General features: G+C 37.1%; 2 non-coding genes across 2 annotated transcripts; both read left to right on the top strand.

Annotated features, from left to right (window-relative positions):
• The first annotated feature begins 6,844 nt into the window (after positions 1-6,844).
• On the top strand, positions 6,845-6,952 carry LOC131238408 (small nucleolar RNA R71). The gene has a single exon (XR_009167817.1). It is a non-coding gene; the product is annotated as a small nucleolar RNA R71 (small nucleolar RNA).
• A 6,884-nt stretch (positions 6,953-13,836) lies between these two features.
• On the top strand, positions 13,837-13,943 carry LOC131238255 (small nucleolar RNA R71). The gene has a single exon (XR_009167661.1). It is a non-coding gene; the product is annotated as a small nucleolar RNA R71 (small nucleolar RNA).
• The last annotated feature ends 7,594 nt before the right edge of the window (positions 13,944-21,537 follow it).

Here is a 21,537-nt window from a genome sequence, read left to right on the forward strand (position 1 = left end):
TTATTAAACGCATGTGCTTCCCTTCTAGCTTGGGCTAGAAGGAACTTAGAAAAACATAACTAGAATAGAGAAAGAAAGAAACAAGAAAGAATAAATGCAAATAGAAAAGATCTAAAAGAATTTTTTTTATAAAACTTAAATAAAATTGAAAACCCTCTAAAAATCTTAAATCTTGCTCTTAAATGCTTTGAATGATGCTTAGGAATGCCCTAGGAAGCCCTATTTATAAGTAGGGAACTCCAATTTTTGTACAAAGTTGAAAAACCCTAGAAACCTCCTCAAATATATGTATTTTCTCAAAATAGACTTCTCGCTACACAGTTTGTTTAAAATAGATTTCCTGCTGCGCAATTTTCCAAAATAGACCTTAGAGCTTCAGAATACACTTTTCAAAACGATTTCAGGATTCTTCACTTCAAATCTTTGATTTTCTTCATTCTTCACTTGGTTTTCTTGGATCTTTGGCATGTGAATTCTTCAATCTTGATCTCCTAAGATCCATCCCTTGCCTTGGTGATTCTTGAGCATCAAATCCATGCTTTTTAACACTCTTTTTCAATCCAAGTTCTTTAATTCACCTTGCAACACATACATGAGTAAAATAGAACATTAAGCTGATTCATGTTCATAAAACCAAGACGTAAATGGGGAAGATTATGCAATATTTGAGTCTCAACACACCCCCCAGCAAGCATTTTGCTATTCCCGAGCAAAATAAGCGAAGAAAATAAAAATAAGAATAAAAATTAATTCTAGAAAAAAAATTAAAATGAAAACAAAATTCTAACTACACCACTTTCGCAGGTAATCTCGATTGCATTTAGCATATGCAACAAGCCTTTAAACCCCTAGGATTCCCCTGGTGGACGAGTTATAGTCTCGTGAGGGTTTCTAGAAATATTATCCACAAACATTAAAAACATGAAAAATAGTTTAACACTCAGAAATTTATACAATTATGTCTCCATTCATCATATGAATTCCAAAACAAAATAATACTTACCCTAAGTCTGAAGTTGGTTATAATCTTAATTTTCTAATCGATTACATCCTTGAGTTCAGAGACCTAATCAAAATTTAGAATAATTATGATCCAATATCCTTAGGTGTTCCGTGACACTAGTCTAACTTTGAGAAATATGCATGTTCCCTATCCTAACTCCTTTCAATCATCCCAAGAATATGAAATCTCTAGTTATCTCATTTTCTTCATGACATTTCTTCTTTTATTATCATATCCTCATTATTATAGACCACCCTTAGATGAAGATTCCCATCGGGTTTGCTTCATAACATAAGGTATCGTACTTATAATGGTAACAGTAATGGATACTTAGGTATCCTTACTCTGGATTACTGACACGATTGCTATGGTAATTGCATTCATGCTTTATAATAAAATTTTCTATTTTTATGATTTTTTTTCTTTAATATTCTCTCTTTTAAGCATATATCAATGGTACTAGTTCATTCAACCTTGTTTGAATCAAAATTTATTATTCTAGTTCACATATCATATTCCTCAGTTAGTTAGGGTGTATTGTGAATTCAGTACATCAAATTATAACTTAATTTAAACTAGTGATTAGATAATTGAACTCAAGTCTATAATTTTCAGTTATCAGATTTCTGAGTACTATCAACTTAGACTAAGTATTAACTTTGCCTTTGAAATTCGCATAATATCATGTTCACATTCTTGTATATATTATTTTGACATGTTCACATTCTTATATATATTATTTTGAAAATGTTAAAAAAATTTCCTCATAAACGTAAATATAAAAAAACTGAAACCTAAAAAAATAAAAAAAATAAAAAAAACCTCTCACATGGATGACTATCCACACCCCCCAACCAAAAATCTACGTTGTCCCCATTGTAATAATAATGTAATGCAAAGAACAATAAAAATAAAAGAAAGAGTGGATAGTACCTACCACGAAGAACTCACCTGCTATGTGACATTAAAAAGAATTGAATATGATACAAATCTTAAAGAAATGCTCCGTCAGACTATGAGCATTATTTTGAATATTCTGGCTCATGAAGAGGGAAGGACTCCTCTCCCAAATGAAAGTTTTCCACATAAGGCTTCAATCTCTGACCACTAACCTTGTACACATTGTCATTACATGGATTCTCAATTTCAACAGCCCCATGAGTATAAACATTCTTCACATTGAAAGGGCCTGTGCATCTTGATCTTAACTTTCCTAGAAAGAACTGGAAACGGGAATTGTATAATAGGACCTTTTGCTGAGGTTCAAAATTCTTCCTCAGGATATTTTTATCATGAAAAGCTTTGGTCCTCTCTTTATAAATTTTAGAATTTTCATAGGAATCTCTCCTCAACTTCTCTTATTCATTCAACTCTAATTTCCTGTGTCCACTTGCTTAGACCATATCAAAGTTTAATTTCTTTATTGCCCAGTAGGCTCTATGTTCCGATTCCACAAGCAAGTGGCAAGCCTTCCCATATACTAATCTGTATGGAGACATTCCAATCGGGGTCTTATAAGCAGTCCTATAAGCCCATAAAGCGTTGGATAGTCTGAGGGATCAATCCTTCCTATTTGGCCTTATAGTTTTCTCTAAAATGTATTTGATTTCCCGATTAAAAATCTCTTCTTACCCACTCGTTTGTGGGTGGTATAGGGTACTCACTTTATACTTGATGCCATATTTCTTCATCAAAGCCTCAAATGTCCTATTGTAAAAGTGAGACCCGCCATCATTAATGATGGCCTTTGGAGTTCCAAATCTAGAAAAAATATTTTCCTTGAGGAATCGTATGATCACTTTGTTGTCATTGGTCCTACTTAGTACTGCCTCAATCCACTTTGAAACATAGTCCACACCAACTAATATATAAATAAATCCAAAAGAAGATGGAAATGGGCCCATAAAATCAATACCCCAATAATAAAAAATCTCCAACGGTAAAATTGGGGATAAAGGCAACATGTTACGCTGGGACACTCTTTCTAACCTTTGATATCTATCACAAGTAACATAGAAAGCATGAGTGTCTTTAAACATGGTGGGCCAGTAAAAACCACACTATAGGATTTTTGCAGTGGTTTTCTTAGTAGAAAAATGGCCACCACTTGCTTCCATGTGACAGAAGGAAATAACACTCTGAACTTCATCCTCTGGGACACAACGTCTAAAAATCTGATCAGTCCCATATTTATATAAATACGGGTCATCCCAGAAGAAGTTCCTAACCTCAGTTTCAAAACACTTCCTATCTTGTGACTTCTAATGATATGACATTTTTCTCGTTACAAGATAGTTCACTATATCCGCATACCAAGGCAATTTGGAGATCATAAATAATTATTCATCAGGGAAAGTGTCCTGGGTATGCATATCCTTAGTGGAATCATCTAACACCAATCTAGAAAGGTGATCGGCTACTACGTTTTCAACTCCTTTCTTATCTTTTTTCTCTAAGTCAAATTCTTGGAGTAGGAGAATCCATCTCAAAAGTCTTGACTTTGCATCCTTCTTAGATAGCAAATATTTTAAAGCTGAGTGATCCATGAAAATGACCACTTTAAATCCCAGCAAGTAGGACCTAAACTTATACAAAATAAAAACTACTACAAGTAACTCTTTTTCAGTTGTTGAGTAGTTCACTTGGGCCGAGTTTAGAGTTCTACTCGCATAGTGAATAACATAGGGTCGTTTATCTTTCCTTTGGCTCAAAACAGCCCCTATGGCATAATCACTTGCATCATACATTAGTTCAAAAGGAAGTGTCCAATCTGGTGGACGCATGATAGGTGCAGTGGTAAGGGATGATTTAATTTTATTAAAGGCACTTGCACACTCATCTGTTTACTTAAATGAAACATCCTTTTGAAGAAGATTAGTCAAGGGTCTAGTAATGACACTAAAGTCCTTGATGAATCTTCTATAAAAACCAACATGCCCTATAAGTGATCTGATATCTCTAACAGTTCGGGGGATAGGTAGATTAGCTATAATGTTGAGTTTTGAGCGATCTACCTCGATTCCATTTTTGGGGAGAACATGGCCCAAAACAATTTCCTTTTGAACCATGAAATGACATTTCTCCCAATTTAAGACAAGGTGTTTCTCTTCACACCTAGACAAGACAAGAGATAAATTGTTGAGGCATTCCTCAAAACTACTCCCAAATACAGAGAAGTCGTCCATGAAAACCTCAAGAAATTTCCCAACCATATTTGAAAAAATACTTAACATACACCGTTGGAAAGTTGTTGGGGCATTACACAATCCAAATGGCATCCGTTTAAAAGCAAACTTGCCAAGTAGATAAGTGAATGTGGTTTTCTCTTGGTCTTCCAGGGCTATCTCTATTTGGTTATATCTAGAATATCAATCAAGAAAACTATAGAAGTGACCTGCTACCCTCTCTAAAACTTGATCAATGAATAATAGAGAGAAATGGTCATTCTTTGTGACCTGGTTCAATTTTCTATAGTCAATGCAAACACGCCAACCAGTGGTGACACGTGTTGGTATGAGTTCATTATTAGAATTTTTCACAATAGTTATTTCAGATTTCTTTGGGACTACTTGAGTTCGACTCACCCAAACACTATTGGATATTGGGTAGATGATTCCCACATCTAATAATTTGATCACCTCATTTTTTACAACTTTCATCATGTTTGGATTGAGATGCCTTTGAGGTTGTCTAATTGGTTTGGCGTCCTCATCGAGGTGGATCCAATGAGTTTATATGGAAGGGCTTATACCCTTGATGTCAGAAATGGTCTAGCCCAAGGCTCCTTTATGGTCCCTTAGAACTTTTAACAATTTAATCTCTTGATCCTTCTCTAAAAATGAAGAGATCACCACAAGATAAGTTTTATTTTCACCTAAGTATACATACTTAAGCTCATTTGGTAGTGGTTTTAAATCAAGCTTTGGAACATTGGTTAGTGATGGCAGAGGTCGCAAGTCCTCGATAGATAGGATTTGAGTGCGCGGTCTCCATTGGTACATACCAATGTTCTGAGTGGTAGTGTTCTCATTATCATCACAAATTTCAGCAAACACTTTTTCTAAATAAAAAATTTTCAAGTCCCCAATGACTTAAATCAATTCCTCAGTCAGACTAAGTTCCAATTCCTCTTCTTCTATCAAGCAGTCCATGAAATTCAGCTCATGGATCTCATTGTTATCAATGGGCTGCTTACATAGATAGAAAATATTTAGCTCTAGAGTCATGTTACCAAAAGACAAGTTAATCATTCCATTCATGCAATTTATGATTGCTTCGAAGTTGCTAGGAATGTGTGGCTTAAAATGATGGGAACTTGAGGACTAGCATTTACACATGATTCAGTGTCTAGTACAATAAAATCCATGGGGAAGTAGAATTTCTTCACTTAAACTAGCACGTCCTTTAAAATTTTCCTTGGTACCTTAATAGAGCGGTCAGCGAGTTGGAGTGCAATCGTGGTTGGTTTAAGCTCGCCTAACCCCATTTGTTTGTAAATTGAATAAGGTACTAAGTTGACACTTACACCCAAATCTAACAAGGCATGCTCAATTTGGAAATTCCCAATAATACAAGGAATAGTGGGACTTCCCGAGTCTTTGTATTTGGGTACAACCCTTTGTTAAATGATAGCGCTCACTTTCTCAATAAGGAAGGCCTTTTTGTACACATTTAATTTTCCCTTTACAATGCACAAGTCCTTGAGATATTGATCATATAATGAAATTTGTCTAATGGCATCAAGCTGAAGAATATTGACCGTAACCTTTTGGAGCACATCCAACACCTCTTGATATTTCATGTGGACAGCTGGATTCCAAAGTCTAGATGGGAACAGAACTGGAGGCTCATATGACTTAGTCTCTTTATCCTTTTACTGTTGCGGCTCTTGAACCATAGCCAGTTCATCATTTTCTTGAGACAGTGGCTCATCCTCTGGTATTTATACCAGTTGCATTATCTTGTTATTGACCTCTTTTCTACTTCTCAAGGTAATGATGGCTTTAGCTTGTTCATGATGTAGCTCACTTGGATTTGAGTCTCTAATGAAATGTGTGATTCTAGGGTTTGGCACAGGTTGAGAAAGAATGGTGCCTTTTTCCCTATCATTTAGTTGAGTCTCAATCCTAGCCACAACTTTCTTTAATTCCTGATTTGATTGGATTAGAAACTGATTCATTTGAGCTTGAGAGTTCATGAATGCGGTCAATGCATCCTCCACAGATGATCGCTTTGGTGGGGGCACATATGGTGCATTATTAGGTGCCCCAAATAAGTTACTTTGTGAAGGCATTTAAGGTGCATTGGGCACATTAATTATGGTACATTCCTCCAACTAAGATTAGGATGGTTATGCAAATTTGGATTATACGTGTTTCCCATTAGTTGCATAACTGACCTTTGGTAGTTATTTATAGCATTTGCTTCACATGCTCATGCATGATATTTTGTATAACTAAGATTATTGGACAATCCTTTGTGTCATGGTCCGTACTACCACAAATGCTACAAAAATTACCTAAGGAAGTGTTTGCTTTAACCATATCAACCTTCCTAATTTCCAAAGCTTTGACCTTTCTAGCCAATACAACGAATTTTACATTAAGGTTGTCTTCCTCTCTTAGGACATATATCCTTGCTCTCTCTCTAGGAATGGGTTTAGTTTGGTCTAATTTAGCAAAGATATCCTATGTTTGCGTATTCTCTGCCAACATATCTAGAAAATCCTAATCCTCATTATCATCTTTGTCAAGAAAGGTTCCACCACACATCATCTCTATGAACTGACGGGTATCCATGGTGAGCCCCTTTAGGAAAGCATCAATCATGTGGCATGGTTCATAACCATGATGTGGACAAGTAATTAGAATGTCTTTGAAGCGCTCCCAAGCTTGAAAAAATTAATTCATTCCCCTTTTGGGAGAATGACATGATTTCTTGTTTTAGTACATTTGTTTTGTGCTCGGGAAAGAACTTTTTCAAAAACTCTCTACTTAAGGCTTGCCATGAAGTAATGGTATTAGGTCTTAGAGAGTTGAGTCATGCTTTGGCCCGATCCTTTAGAGAAAATGAGAATAACCTAAGTTGAAGTACATCCCTATTGCCATTATTTGCTTGTAACGTTGCAATTACTTCCTCAAAGTCCTTGACGTGCAAGGAGGGGCTTTCAGAATCCAAGCCATGAAATTTAGGAATTAATTGAATCACACCTGGTTTAAAATCAATGTTTCCTGTGTGAGTAGGGAACACTCTGCAAGATGGTAAAGTTGATCTCTCAGGATATAAATGTTCACGTAAAGTCCGTGGTTGGTTTAACACATTCTTATGAACTTCAATTTCATCCTCAAGAGGAGGATTAGGTTGATTTTCTTTGTTTTGATTTATAGTTGGATCTAGCAAATTTGGATTTGGATTATCAACTAGGTCTGTGATGGAATCCAAGTGATGTTGAGTGCCTCTTCTAAGTAAATGATCAAGGCATGGAACTAGTCCGCCTTCAGAAGAGAGTCGATTGTTTTGATCTCTACTCCAATGAGACATAAACCATCCACACCACACGATAAATACCACTAATTCAAATAGCAAGTATGATACTTAAAATAAAAATAAAAACTTAACCAACAACCCAAGCGGTAGGGTCGACCATGAGGGATCAATCTACAAAGCAAAATAAATCAACAACCCAAGCGGCAGGGCCGACCATGAGGGTTTAATCCACAAAGAAAAATAAATCAACAACCCAGGCGGCAGGGCCGACCATGAGGGTTCAGTCCACAAAGTAAAAAATAAAAAAATAATAATTCAATAAAAGTAAAACTAATGTAAAAGTAAACTATGCTAATCTGGAAAATAGATTCAGCGGATGATCTTTGTGATCAAATAGCAACTGTAGGACAACCATAATACTTGGGGTGATAAAATCCCAAGCAGGGCAACCTTATGTTATAGTTAGTACTTGAAAGACCCAACTGAATTTATTTTTAAAGAAAAATAATAATAAAATAAAATTTACAGAAAATTTGGAGGGTTTAGAAGAGAACTTACCTTAGAAAAGAACTTACCTTAGCTATCTTACAAAGATCTGATCTATCTTAGTCTCTCCCTGGCAACGACGCCAAAAACTTGTTTGCTTACCTCCAAGTGCAGAGGTTCGTAAGTAATATCCCGTGAATACAGGGTCGATCCCACAGAGAGATGAATTGTAAGAAGGAAAAAATCATATGCAAAACAAGCTAAGTAATAAAAATTAAACTGATGATTTGATTTTGGGATTTTTGCATGGATGTAATTCAATTGAATAAGATAACACCCAAGCTTCAAAGTTCCACACAAAGGTTAATGTTCCAAAATCATGATGACTTGGATAACACAACTAGGATCTAAGCACTATGGTCAGCCTAATCGGAAAATAAAACAGTTTAAATTTTTTAATAAGTGATATAAAATATTAGAAAATCATGAATTTGCACCATTGACATATATTCTCAAGCGTCAGTTATTTTAAGAATTCAATATCAATGAGATAATGAAAATCAAAGAAATATAATAGGTTGAGAACCTCTCCTATCTAGGAAATCTAATTGATCTAGGGTAAGCCTATTCATTAATGTAGATCTCATATGATGGAAACATATGGATCTCACAAGAGGATAAAAAAATAAAACCTAAGTAATAGATAATATGCATACACTATTCTTCTCATCATTAAAATAATCAATCATCATAACTTAAAGAATTATTAAACCCATGTGCTTCCCTTCTAGATTAGGCTAGAAGGAACTTAGAAAAACATAACGAGTATAGAGAAAGAAAGAAACAAGAAAGAATAAATGCAAATAGAAAAGATCTAAAAGGAAAAAAAAATTATAGAACTTAAATAAAATTAAAAACCCTCTAAAAACCCTAAATCTTGCTCTTGAATGCTTTAAATGATGCTTAGGAATGCCCTATGAAGCCCTATTTATAAGTAGGGAACTCCAATTTTCGTACAAAGTTGAAAATCCCTAGAAACCGCCTCAAATATACATATTTTCCCAAAATAGGCTTCTCGCTACACAGTTTGTTTAAAATAGATTTTCTGCTACGCAATTTTCCAAAATAGACTTTAGAGCTTCAGAATACACTTTTCAGGACGATTTCAGGATTCTTCACTTCAAATCTTCGATTTTCTTCATTCTTCACTTGATTTTCTTGGATATTTGGCATGTGAATTCTTCAATCTTGGTCTCCTAAGATCCATCCCTTGCGTCGGTGATTCTTGAGCATCAAATCCATGCTTTTTATCACCCTTTTTCAATCCAAGCTCTTAAATTCACCTTGCAACACATACATGAGTAAAATAGAACATTAAGTTGATTCATGTTCATAAAACCAAGATGTAAATGGGGGAAATTATGTAATATTTGAGTCTCAACACTTGTAAATTCTCGAGTTCTCGTATGCATCATTCCGGATCTCCTCGAGTTCATTTAACTGAAGTTTGCGCAGTGAGCCCGCATTGTCCAAATCGAAGTTTGATTTTTTAATAGCCCAGTAGGCTCTATGTTCCAATTCCACATGCAAGTGGTAAGCTTTCCTATAGACAAGTCTAAAGGGAGACATTCCAATAGGGGTCTTAAATGCGATATGGTATGCCCATTAAGTATCGGTCAAGCGGATTGACTAATCCTTACGATCAGGGTTAACCATTTTCTCCAAAATGTGTTTAATCTCCCTGTCAAAAATCTCAACTTGCCCATTTATTTGTGGGTGGTATGGAGTGCCACCTTGTGAGAGATGCCATATTTTTTCATTAAGTTTGTAAATGACCTATTACAGAAATGTGAGCCTCCATCACTAATGATGGCCCGAGGCGTTCCGAACCGAAAAATGATGTTTTCTTTTTAAGAATTTAATGACCGTTTGATGGTCTTTATTCTAGCACGGGATTGCTTTAACCTATTTAGTGACATAGTCTATTGTTAGAAAAAATATAAATTCCCAAAGGATTGGGGGAATGGTTCCATTTAATCAATGCTCCAACAATCAACACTTTAATGATTAGAACGGGGTTCAGAGGCATCATATTTCGACGGAACAATGCTCTCAACTTTTAACAATGCTCACAAGCTTTGCAAAACTAATGAGTATCTCTAAACATAGTGAGCCAATAAAAGCCGCACTACAGAATTTTGGTCATGGTCTTTTTAGTAGAAAAGTGATCACCACATGCCTGAGAGTGACAGAAGGAGATGACACTTGGTGTTCATTGTCTGGCACAAATCTCCTTAGAATCTGATCTGGGCAATATTTAAATAAATACAGATCATCCTAGAAGAATTTGCATACCTCGGCGAAGAATTTCTTTTTATCTTACACAATCCAATGTGTAGGCGTGAAACTTGTGGCAAGATAATTAGCAATACCAGCAAACCAAGGTGAGAGAGAGACTTTAAACAATTGTTCGTTAGGGAACATGTCATTTATATGTGTCGTCTCAAGGGAATTGGGGAGATCAAGTCTCAAAAGATGTTCAGCCACTACATTTTCTACTCACTTTTTATCTTTTATTTATAATCAAATTCCTGGAGTAGGAGGGTCCATCATATCAGGCGGGGCTTAGCATCATTCTTAGAAAGAAGGTCCTTGAGCGTCACATGATTAGTGTAGATGATGATCTTAGATCCAATCAAATAGGATCTAAATTTGTCCAAAGCGAATAACATGGCCAAGAGTTCCTTTTCCGTAGTAGAGTAATTCACTTGGGCAGGATTTAGAGTCTTACTGGCATAATGAATAATGTAAGGCTTCTTTTCTTTTCTCTGGCCTAACACCACCCCAATAGCATAGTCAGACGCATCATACATAAGTTCTAAAGGAATTCTTCAATCGAGTGGCTACATGATAGGTGTGGTAGTCAACATGCCCTTAAGCTTAGAGAAAGCTTCTTGGCATTGCTCAATCCACTCATATGGTACATCCTTTTGAAGTAAACTACATAAAGGATGAGAGATGTGACTAAAGTCCTTTATAAATCTTTTGTAAAACCTAGCGTGTCCTAAGAAGGATTGCACATCTCATATGCTCTTGGGTGGAAGTAGGGTAGAGATAAGATCAATTTTAGCTTTTTCTACCTCAATTTCCTTGGATGAGATGATATGTCCAAGAACAATTCCCTTACAAACCATGAAATGACACTTCTCCCAGTTTAGTACCAAATTCTTTTCCTCACATCACTTCAGCACACATTTAAGATTCTCTAAACAATCGCTGAATGATAGACCAAAGACAGAGAAGTCATCCATGAAGACCTCTAGATATTTCCCCACTACGTCAGAAAAAATACTCATCATACATCATTGAAAAGTGGCGGGGGCATTACACAGTCTGAATGACATCCTTCAATAAGTAAAGGTGCTAAAGAGACATGTGAATGTGGTCTTCTCCTAAGCTTTAAGGGCTATCTCTATCTAATTGTAGCCTGAATACCCGTCAAGGAAGTAGTAGTACGAGTGACCAGCTGGCCTTTTCAAATTTGATCAATGAAGGACAAAGGAAAGTGGTCCTTTCTTGTGATGGTATTCAATATCCTGTAGTCAATGCACATTCTCGTTGGCATGAGTTCATTGTTGGCATTGGCTACAATGGTAATTCCAGACTTCTTATGAACCACCTGAGTTGGACTCACCCGTTGACTGTCGAATATAGGGTATATGATCCCCACATCCAATAGTTTAAGTACCTTAGCCTTAACCACTTCCTTTATGTTTGGGATTTAATCTACGTTGTGGTTGCCGGGAGGTCTTCGAATTATCCTCTAAATAAATGTGGTGAGTATAAATCAAAGGGTCAATTCCTTTAAGGTTCATAATCGACTATCTAAGGGCTCTTTTATGTTTAATGAGAGTAGAGATAAGCATACTCTCCTATTCTTACTCAAGGTGGGAAGAAATCACCACCAGGTACATCAAATCTTGACCTAAATAGATATATTTCAACTCAGAGGGTAAATGTTTTATGTTAAGCTTCGGTGCTTTGAATCTAGACGGTAGAGGCACTACATTAGTTTGGGGCAATTCTTCAAATTGTGGCCTCCAACGGTTAAGTTCAAGTACCAGCGCTGTATCAAGCATGACATCCATCTCCCTAATTGTATCATCATCCAAATTGGGTGAGTGTGCCAAGCACGTCTTTAGAGGGTCAGAGGATAAGGTCATAAGACTTCTATCTTCTACGAAAGAGTGAATCATGTTAATGTCATGGGCATCATTATCATCCTCTGTCTATTTTCTTATATTGAAAAAGATATTGAGCTTTAATGTCATATTCCCAAAAGACAAATTCATGACTTTATTCCTACAAATAATGATTACATTTGATGTGGCAAGGAATGGGCGACCAAGAATGACTAGAATTTGAGTGCTCATTTTCATGATGGGTTTAGTATACAGGAGGATAAAATCTACTGGGTAGTAGAATTTGTCAACCTAGACTAACACATCCTCAATTATCCCTCTCGGTATACGAACTGAACGATGGGCAAGTTGCAATGTGGTCTGAGAGGGTTTTAATTCACATAGACCCAGTTGTTTGTAGACCGGGTATGGGATCAAATTTATGCTCACTCCTAAGTCAAGAATTGTGTGCTCAACCCAATAATTCCCAATTACACAGGTGATGGTTAGGCTACCAGGATCTTTGTACTTTTGTGTCACATCTTGCTTTAGTATGGCAGTCACTTTTTCTGTTAAGAAGATTTTCTTTTGAATATTTTACCATCTTTTGGTCGTACATAAGTCTTTCAGAAATTTGGCATATGAAGGTATTTGTTTAATGACATCTAGTAGAGGAATGTTGACCTTCACTTGTTTCAGCACCTCTAGAATATCTTGAGAGTTGGAGAGAGGTTTTGGTGCAATCAATCATTGGAGAAATGGAGTAATCGGCCTACCTTGAGGTTTCGTTCTAAATCTTGTGGAGTAGTGTTAGATCTATCATTATTGTCTACTTCCGTGTCCTTCGACTTTTCAGCTATAACCAGAATGGTTTTATTAATGGTCTTCCCACTCCTAAGAGTGGTGATAAATTTAGCTTGCTCTATCTAATTTGAAAAGCTTGGGTCACTGACCTTGTATTGCTGTTTTAGATTGGAAAGAGGTTGAGCTGGAAGGCTTCCTTTTTTCCTAATCACATTTTTTGTCTCAAGCCCTTGTATGGCCTTTTTAAGGTCTTGAAAGGCTTGTAACATACCCTGATTGAAAAGCTCTTGACTTTGAAGATTCTTTAGGACCGGATCCTCTTAAGGTTTCCGTTGATTTAGAATTTGATTAGGGAATCCTTGAGGAGTAGCAATTTGTCCATTCCTCCAACTGAAGTTTGGATGATTTCTCCAACTAGGATTGTATGCATTGGAGGTCGGTCCTTTGAATGGCCTCTGGTTATTGTTTATAGCATTCGATTTCTCATTTAGAATTTCTTGAAAAGAAGGTATTGTTAGACAATTTTCAGTCGCATGAATATTGTAAGCACAAATACCACAAACAGTTTCCTTAGCCTTATCCTTTTTAAGTTTCATGGCCTTGAGTTTTCTTGTGAGATTAGCCACTTTAGCATTTATATCATCTTCTTAAAGAAGATATATTCTGTCCCTCTCCTTCGATTGAGTAAGCTTAGAAGTGGTGTTAGGTTTTGAGGAGATGTCCCATGATTGTGCGTTTTTAGCAAGTCCGTCAAAATAGTCCCACACATCGTCGACATTTTTGTTCATGAATTCCCCATTGAACATTATCTTGACCAATTGGCACATGGAAGATGTCGGTCCATCATAGAAGAAGTTTGTGATGCGCCACATTTCAAAACCGTGTTGTGGGCATGAACTAACAAGATCCTTGAACTGCTCCCAACATTGGAAGAATGTTTCATCTTCCTTTTGGGCGAAGTTCATGATTGACTTTCTGAGGGTGTTCGTTTTATGGTATGGGAAAATTTTCTTTATGAACTCCCTTGTCATGTTGTTCCATCTACCAATAGATCATGGACATAGTGAATGCAACCATGTCTTAGCTTTCTTTTTCAAAGAGAATGGAAAGAGTTTCAGCCTGACCATATCTTCAGACACATTCAGAAAATATAAAGTGGTTATGATCTCATCAAACTCTTTCAAGTGTAAATATGAATTTTCAGATTCAAGTGCATGGAATTTTGGAAGAAGTTAGACCACACCTGGCTTGATATCCAAGTTTCCTATGTTTTCTGGAAAAACCATATAGGAAGGTGTGCTCACCCACGCCGGTTGTAAATAATCTCATAAAGTACGAGGTAGGGGGTGCTTGATGCACCTCATTTTTATCCTGGATTTCTTCAACCCTAGGTTGAGGTGGATTTGGAGGTTGATTGGCAGCCATAACTTCAGTTAACTCTGAGGATCTATGGTAGTGTTTAATCCTATGATGGATAAATAACCCCTCAACTAATCCTCCTTCACTCAAGAGACGTCGAGTGTTATCACGGACCCACTTGGGCATAAAACACTCCCAGCCCTCAAGTAACTAAGCTAAGCTAAACCTAAAAGAGAAAGAGAACTAAAGCAATTAGAAATCTTAGAGAGAGAGAGAGAGAGAGAGAGAATTAGAAGGAAGTTACCAAATTTGAAGTTTCTATATTAAAATCCTGCAAAACAGAAAAGTAAGTTACTTTCTAAAAACAAATTAGGAAAGCAAGTTAGTTTCTAAAAACAAAATAGGAAAGCAAGTTAGTTTCTAAAATTAATTCAAAAAAACCCTAACCTAAAAATAGAAAGTAAATAAACTCTAATCTTAACCTAATTCCAAAAATAGTTAATCTCAGAAAAACGCAACCATTAGTCCCTGGCAATGGCACCAAAAACTTGTTCACAACCTCAAGTGTAGGGTCGCGATATAGTAATAATCTCGGTGAGACCGAGGTTGAATCCATAACAACTAAACTTGTATGCTTCTGAATTTAACTAGAAGTAAAACTAGGAGAAGAGAAATCTAGAATAACATGAATAATTGTGATTAAGGTGAAAACTATCACTTAAAAGCAACTAGGGTGCCAAGATCCACTTGTAGCTTCTTGGGATGCTACCTTGCTTGATTTAGGCAATCCAACTGGAATTGGATTCCTATCCTATCCAATTGGAAAAGAGAGAGAATTGAATCTTTGAACTTCTCATGAACCTAATCTCAATGGATGAGAATTGTGAGGATTGGAAGTGATTTCATCATCCAACCATGCCCAGGAAACAATGGCAAACAACAGAATATACCAATCTCACAACCAATCATAGGAGAATTATGAAGATTAGGAAGGATTCCATCACCCTACCATGCCCAGGGGACGATGCTGAACAAAGGGACTTACTAATTTCCCAATCTCAAATCAGGAAAAGAAGATATTCAAAGTAATTGCAAATCAATTGTAATTTGTCACAACAACCATTAAAAAATAAAAATATTCCTTAATAGAGAACTAGAATCCATAAGGTTCAATAAAAACATGAATCAAAGCAACACAAACATCCCAATCACGCTACAAGCTTCACCTCTTAGCCCTAGCTAAGAGGTTTAACCCACAATGGTCATGATTAAACTAAGAACTCTTAAGGGAAAAAAAACTAAGAAAGAAGAAGAACGACTCATGGCGGCGGCTCTCTATGCTTTTTCTCCACTCCTTAAACCCTAAAATATGCCTAGGAACATCCTAGGGACTCTTATTTATAGTTGAGCTACACCCTCTTCAGAACTGACCTTGAAAATTCACAAACTGACCTTAGAACCGCCTCAAATTTTTACAGTCCGTGTTCTGTCTGTGTAACCTTCAATGAGTCAAAGGGCACCTTTGACGAGTTGAAGAAGATCTTCGACAAGTCGAGGATCATGAGAATTTAAAGGATAATGATGCTGGAGTTTGAGCCGAAGTTCCTTCGACAGTCGAGCCAGAGCCAGACTAGTCGAAGCAGGCAACTTTTTAAGCTTCCTTTTCTTCACTTCAAGTATTTGATTCTCTTCATTCTTCACTTGGTTTTCTTAGATCTTTAGCATGTGAATTCTTCAATCCTGGTCTCCTAAGATCTAACCTTTGGCTTGGTGATTCTTGAGCATTAAATCCATGCTTTTAGCATTCTTTTTAATCCAAGCTCTTAAAATCACCTTACAACACAAACATGTATAAAATATACCATTAAGCATTATCATGTTCATAAAACCAATATATAAATGGGAAAAATTATGCAATATTTGAGTCTCAATGGATGCCATCAAAGCCAAGTTCGATGTCATCGAAGGAGGTTTAATACATCAGAAAATTACAAAATTCAAAAGTTTGTTGCTGGACAGTTTCACAATACCACTCAGACTCTTCGATGGGACTTTGATGTCATCAAAGGTGACATCGAAGCTGCAATAGTTGCATAAATCCAAGTCAGTTTTGAAGTTGGTGCGATTAAAGCCTCTATAAAGGGATGTTAGAGTTTCTAAGTATGAATTAGTGTTGAAGTAAAGTAAGGAGTTGTAGAGTTTTAAGGAGTCCTCCCTTCTCTTCAATCCTTCGGTTCTTGTTAGTTTTTAAGTTTTTCAGTTTGATTTTTAATTCAATCAGCTCTATGGTTAGCTAATCTCTTAGCTAGAGCTAAGAGGTGAAGCTTGTAGTTCTTCTTAATGTTTATTTTACTTTAATTCAAGCTATTTGATTTATTTGTTGAACAATTCATTGGTATTTTTGTTTGAATGAAGTATTTCTAGTTTATTTTGATCCATTGTTAACTCCTAGCACATTGGATGCTTATGAAGAATTTGAATGCTTTCTTACCTATTTTATGAGGTTTTGATATGTAGAATTCATTAATTTATCATTGACTCTGGGCATGATAGATGCTTTGAATGAACAACTATTAATTCGTTAATACGTTATGAGGGAATCAATTCAATGAAGGTTCAAATCTGTTGTGATGTGTGAATGATGTTTTAACAACTCCATTATCCGGCTGGATAGGATAGGACTCCAATTCCAGTTGTGTTATCCAATTGAATCAAGTAATATTAAGGAAGTTGTAAGTGGATCATCGGTGCTCTAGTACTTTATCTCTAATTGTTTATTCCACAACTAATCTCTTTCCAAAATTTAGTTACTAGTTTAGATTATAGTTCTAGTCCTAGTTTATTTCAGAAATCACACAAATAGCAAGTCCATCTAGATTCGACCTTGGTTTAACCAAGTTATTACTATGCAACCCTGCACTTGGGATTCGTGAACACATATCCACTAATAAAATCTTTGAGCACAATGTTGGAAGGGAAATACAAGATATAATCAAGGGCTCCAAAGATCGGGCTCATGCTCCGGGCTCAATAATGTTGATACACATTAGTATCACCTGCAACGTAAACAAACACGCATAAGCCTCCTACGAAACTTAGTAGAGTGCGTGTGTGGGTGTACAATGTATATAAGAAGAATACATATATCAGAGTATGTAGAATATGATGAAGAGCTAAGCTGTCAAGTCCATGAATACTATTAGCCATAGCAAGGCTATGCAATGCAAGGTTACGTGGCCGAATATCATATGTTAGAGATGCAACGTAAACATGCCAATCCTCAACTACTCCACATATCAGAATAGTTCATCATTGGAAACATCACTGGGGTCTAGTACACTCCAACACTAGTTGTTGCCCATCGCGCGCATGACCAGGTGAGTGGAGGAGACCTCACTATCTGCCTCGTCGGTGGTATGCCAATGCCCACCTGGCTTGTCGATGCCGAGCTATTTTACAAGCTGGTTAGACTTAAACTATTTTAAATCCCTCTACACTTGGGCGAATAAGATCACACCCCTTTCCAATCGACCTCGACACAATGGGAGACACGATATACTGGTATTTGGCACTCGAGCTGTAACACCTCGAACTTTTCAATACCCGAGTAGTGAAAGTTCTCGAGTATTACCATGAAATTTAATTTAGTATATACATATGTATGTCAACAATTTAGCCTATCTTAACCTTACATCTATTCTCTAACCTAAATTTGACCATTGAGAATAATCTTCATCCATATATCAAGTCATTTGACCATTGATTTTTAGGACAAGATCATCATATATCCAAGTATTCTCACTTGTTCATCATAATCAACTGTTCAATCAACTATTCACCGCTAGGTAAAGATATCTAACCATCAACTTTAAGTTTGGATTACCTAATCATGGTAAACTAACTACCTGATCTCTACATCTGCTCGTACATATATAGAATCAAGATGCTGATCCGTTCATGTTGTTCACTACCTATGAATATTCTTAACCCACTATTAGAACTATAGTTTGAGGAACTTACACATGTGAACAAGTCACTTGAATCTAATAGTACACATTTTCTACCTTTTGATCACTCCAAAAACCAACTTCTATTCATTTGTTTACAAAACTAACCATCCAACCACCTACACACATGATCAGAGTACTAACCATCAAGTTTTCATATTTTTAACATATCATCTGACCATCCATCATATTTGGATTCGTCAAATGGGCCGCTTAAATATCAAAATGAACTGCTTAGTTCAAAGATCGTAAGGTATATGCCACAACTACCGGCTGACTTCTTTATTAAATATATGAAAGCGTTGATTTAGACCTCGGGGCCATATAGCCCATTAAAAATGCATTTTGGTCATCTATAAGTGATCAAGGCCCAAAATAGAGCGATGGAAACAGAATGAAAAATAAAGAATATCCGTCAAATTTTAATGTATTTGGATGGTGTAGTCTGACGTAACGGACGGTAGAAGCTGGAGAAATAAAAGATAGTAAAATCGTAAATACTTAATACCATTAACCCATACCCTTGAATTCTATATCACATAGTTCTCATGATCCGTTTCATGTGAAATTTTATTCTATGCCTATTTATTATAAATTAACTATACACGTCGAATTTTAGCCCTTAGATCATTGTAAAAGTGGCCCAATTAATATATCAGCCCCTTAACCGTTGATTTTGGTGTCTATCGAGTGAGGAAATGTCACCCCCCAAACTCGGAAACCAGGCTTACAGAATTTTCGATCGCCGAATCCGGTGTCGATAGCCTCCATAGTACCCCATTCTCGGCTCCCAGTGCCCATACACCAGATTCTGATCCTGGAATCCTATAAGGAGAATTTTCCAACACACATTTATCTTATAAGAAGCATAACCACAAGTTTACCCAAATCACAAAGGCAACATCATCATCACATATCCACTAATATCAAAATCTTGAGTACAATACATGAAGGGAAAATATAAGATAAATGCCAAAAGCTCCATAAGCTCTGCCTCAGCTCAACTGCATCCTATCGTCACCTGCATGCATCTATCGTGCATAAGCTTATAGAAAGCTTAGAGGGTGGTGTATGTGTATGCGCAAGATAAGTGCCAAGCACACAAAGATCAACGCAAGCGAAATACTGGCAAGGCTATAATTCATTCAATATCAGAGTATGCAATGCAGATCAACTATGCAATGTGGAGTCATAATGAGCAAAATATCAGATACCGAGGATGCAATACAATAAGCAATTCTTAAGAACCATGAATACCATCAGCTTCATCTAGGCCATATAAATGCAAAAACATAGCAACCCAAATGGCATATGCCACGGATGTAATATAATATGCAGATCCTGGCAAGTTCATAATACCCTCAACCTTATTTAGGCTATCAAAAAAGAAGCATAGTAAACCAAATGTTATGTGCTGAGGATGCAATGCAATATGCGATGCGAATGAAATGACCAAGCTGGAGTGTGAAGTCAGGATGATAGTTTATAATATCGCAGGCTATGGGGTCCATCACAAGGCACTTCTATCCAAACCAGTCCCATACCTAAATCTAGATAGCCAGACTCAATATGGTAAACTCCTGATCTCAGGTTGGTTGCGCGCCCTAACCAAAATCCTGGCCATTTGAAGGTACACATAACAAATTAGTTGCGAACCACCAGCCCAAGTGGATAGTGAATGAATGCATGAATGAGTAAAATGATGAGTATGCAACTCCTACTCAATAAGTCCACATATCAGTACCATACATCTCTGGGATCATCACCGAGGTCTAGTACACTCTACCTAAATCACCGCCCACTGGACGCGCAACCATGTAAGTGAAGAGACCTCACTATCCGCCTGGCCAATAGTCAGCCAATATCTACTCGGCACATCGATAGTAGACCCATTTACGAGTTGGTCAAACTCAGCCTAGCTATGCCCCCTACCCTCGGGCGAGTAAGGCCACACCCCCTTCCAACAGACCATGATTAGTGAAAGCATCGCCTACTGGTATTCGGCATCCAGGCGCTCTTATTTTCCACCCGATGTCGATGTTAGAGCGTCCTCTGGTACCAAGAGGGTTTAGGGACTTTCACCCAGGGACATCTATAGCACCCCATGTAGAAAAAGATTTTAGATGTCCCATCTGGCCATCCACAATATGCCTGTGGAGGCTGTGACCCTGATATCGCTAGGGCGTATAGCACACAATGCAAGATGTATGAGTTACACCAGTCATACATCAATCCTACGCATACCGTGCTCTCATGTGGGACAACTCTAGAATGAAGTTATTGTCGTCATAAACATGTCGAAAGATTGTCGGAGTGGGTCTCACGGAGGTGGAAGCAACAATCTTAACCGCCATCTTCAGTGGTGGTCACCTTTCTCTCAAATCGGTGTGGTGATGGTCTCTCTCTCAAAACGGTGGTGGTGGTGGTGGCCCCCTCTCTTAAGTAATTGGTGGTGGTCCTCTCTATCTAAAAAATCTCCAAAAACCTTGAAATGGGTTGGAATGTCAGTTTGGCCCCACATATATCTTTTCAAAATGCTATTGTGAGGCCCACTATGCATCTCCCTTTAAATCCACTCTAACCATTATCTAGGAAAAATAACTTCAAGGCATGGCTCAAAGAATGAGGGAAGAAGATATCAAGGATGAACCATGAGCAGATAAAATAATTGTAAGAGAAAAGACAGCATTATCCCTACTGGGGCCACCGAGGCCTCGAATGAAGATGAAATCAATGCTCTCTGATGTCCTAATATGCTCCATAACGAATAAATGAATCAGTTCTTCTAAGGAGTGGGCCTATTTATGGGTTTGTGGGACCTTCTTCAAAAGACCCTTTTGCAAGCTACGGTAGTACAATGCACCAGGTGGGCAGAAGGGCATTTTCATCTTGAAAAATGGTAAAAACTCATCTCAAGATTAAAAAAGATGAGTTTAGTGACAAATTGATCATTTTCTTGCTTGCATCATACTATTAGGGCATTGTACTGAAAATCCCCTCTTGCCGTTGTACTGAAAATCCCCTCTCAGTGACCATGGGGTGAAAAGGAAAAAAAATCACCTCGATTGGGTAGTGTCCCCACCTAGACCAGCTAGAGAGGGATGGTCCTGTCAGGGCTCCATGGGGCCAGCTTGATGTGTGGTGTATGTGTTTTATCCACGTCATCCATCCATTTTGATAAATAATTTTTGGACATGTTTTTTATCTAGAT

The sequence above is a fragment of the Magnolia sinica genome, chromosome 2 (assembly GCF_029962835.1).
Source record: "Magnolia sinica isolate HGM2019 chromosome 2, MsV1, whole genome shotgun sequence".
NCBI classification, from domain to species: Eukaryota; Viridiplantae; Streptophyta; class Magnoliopsida; order Magnoliales; family Magnoliaceae; genus Magnolia; species Magnolia sinica.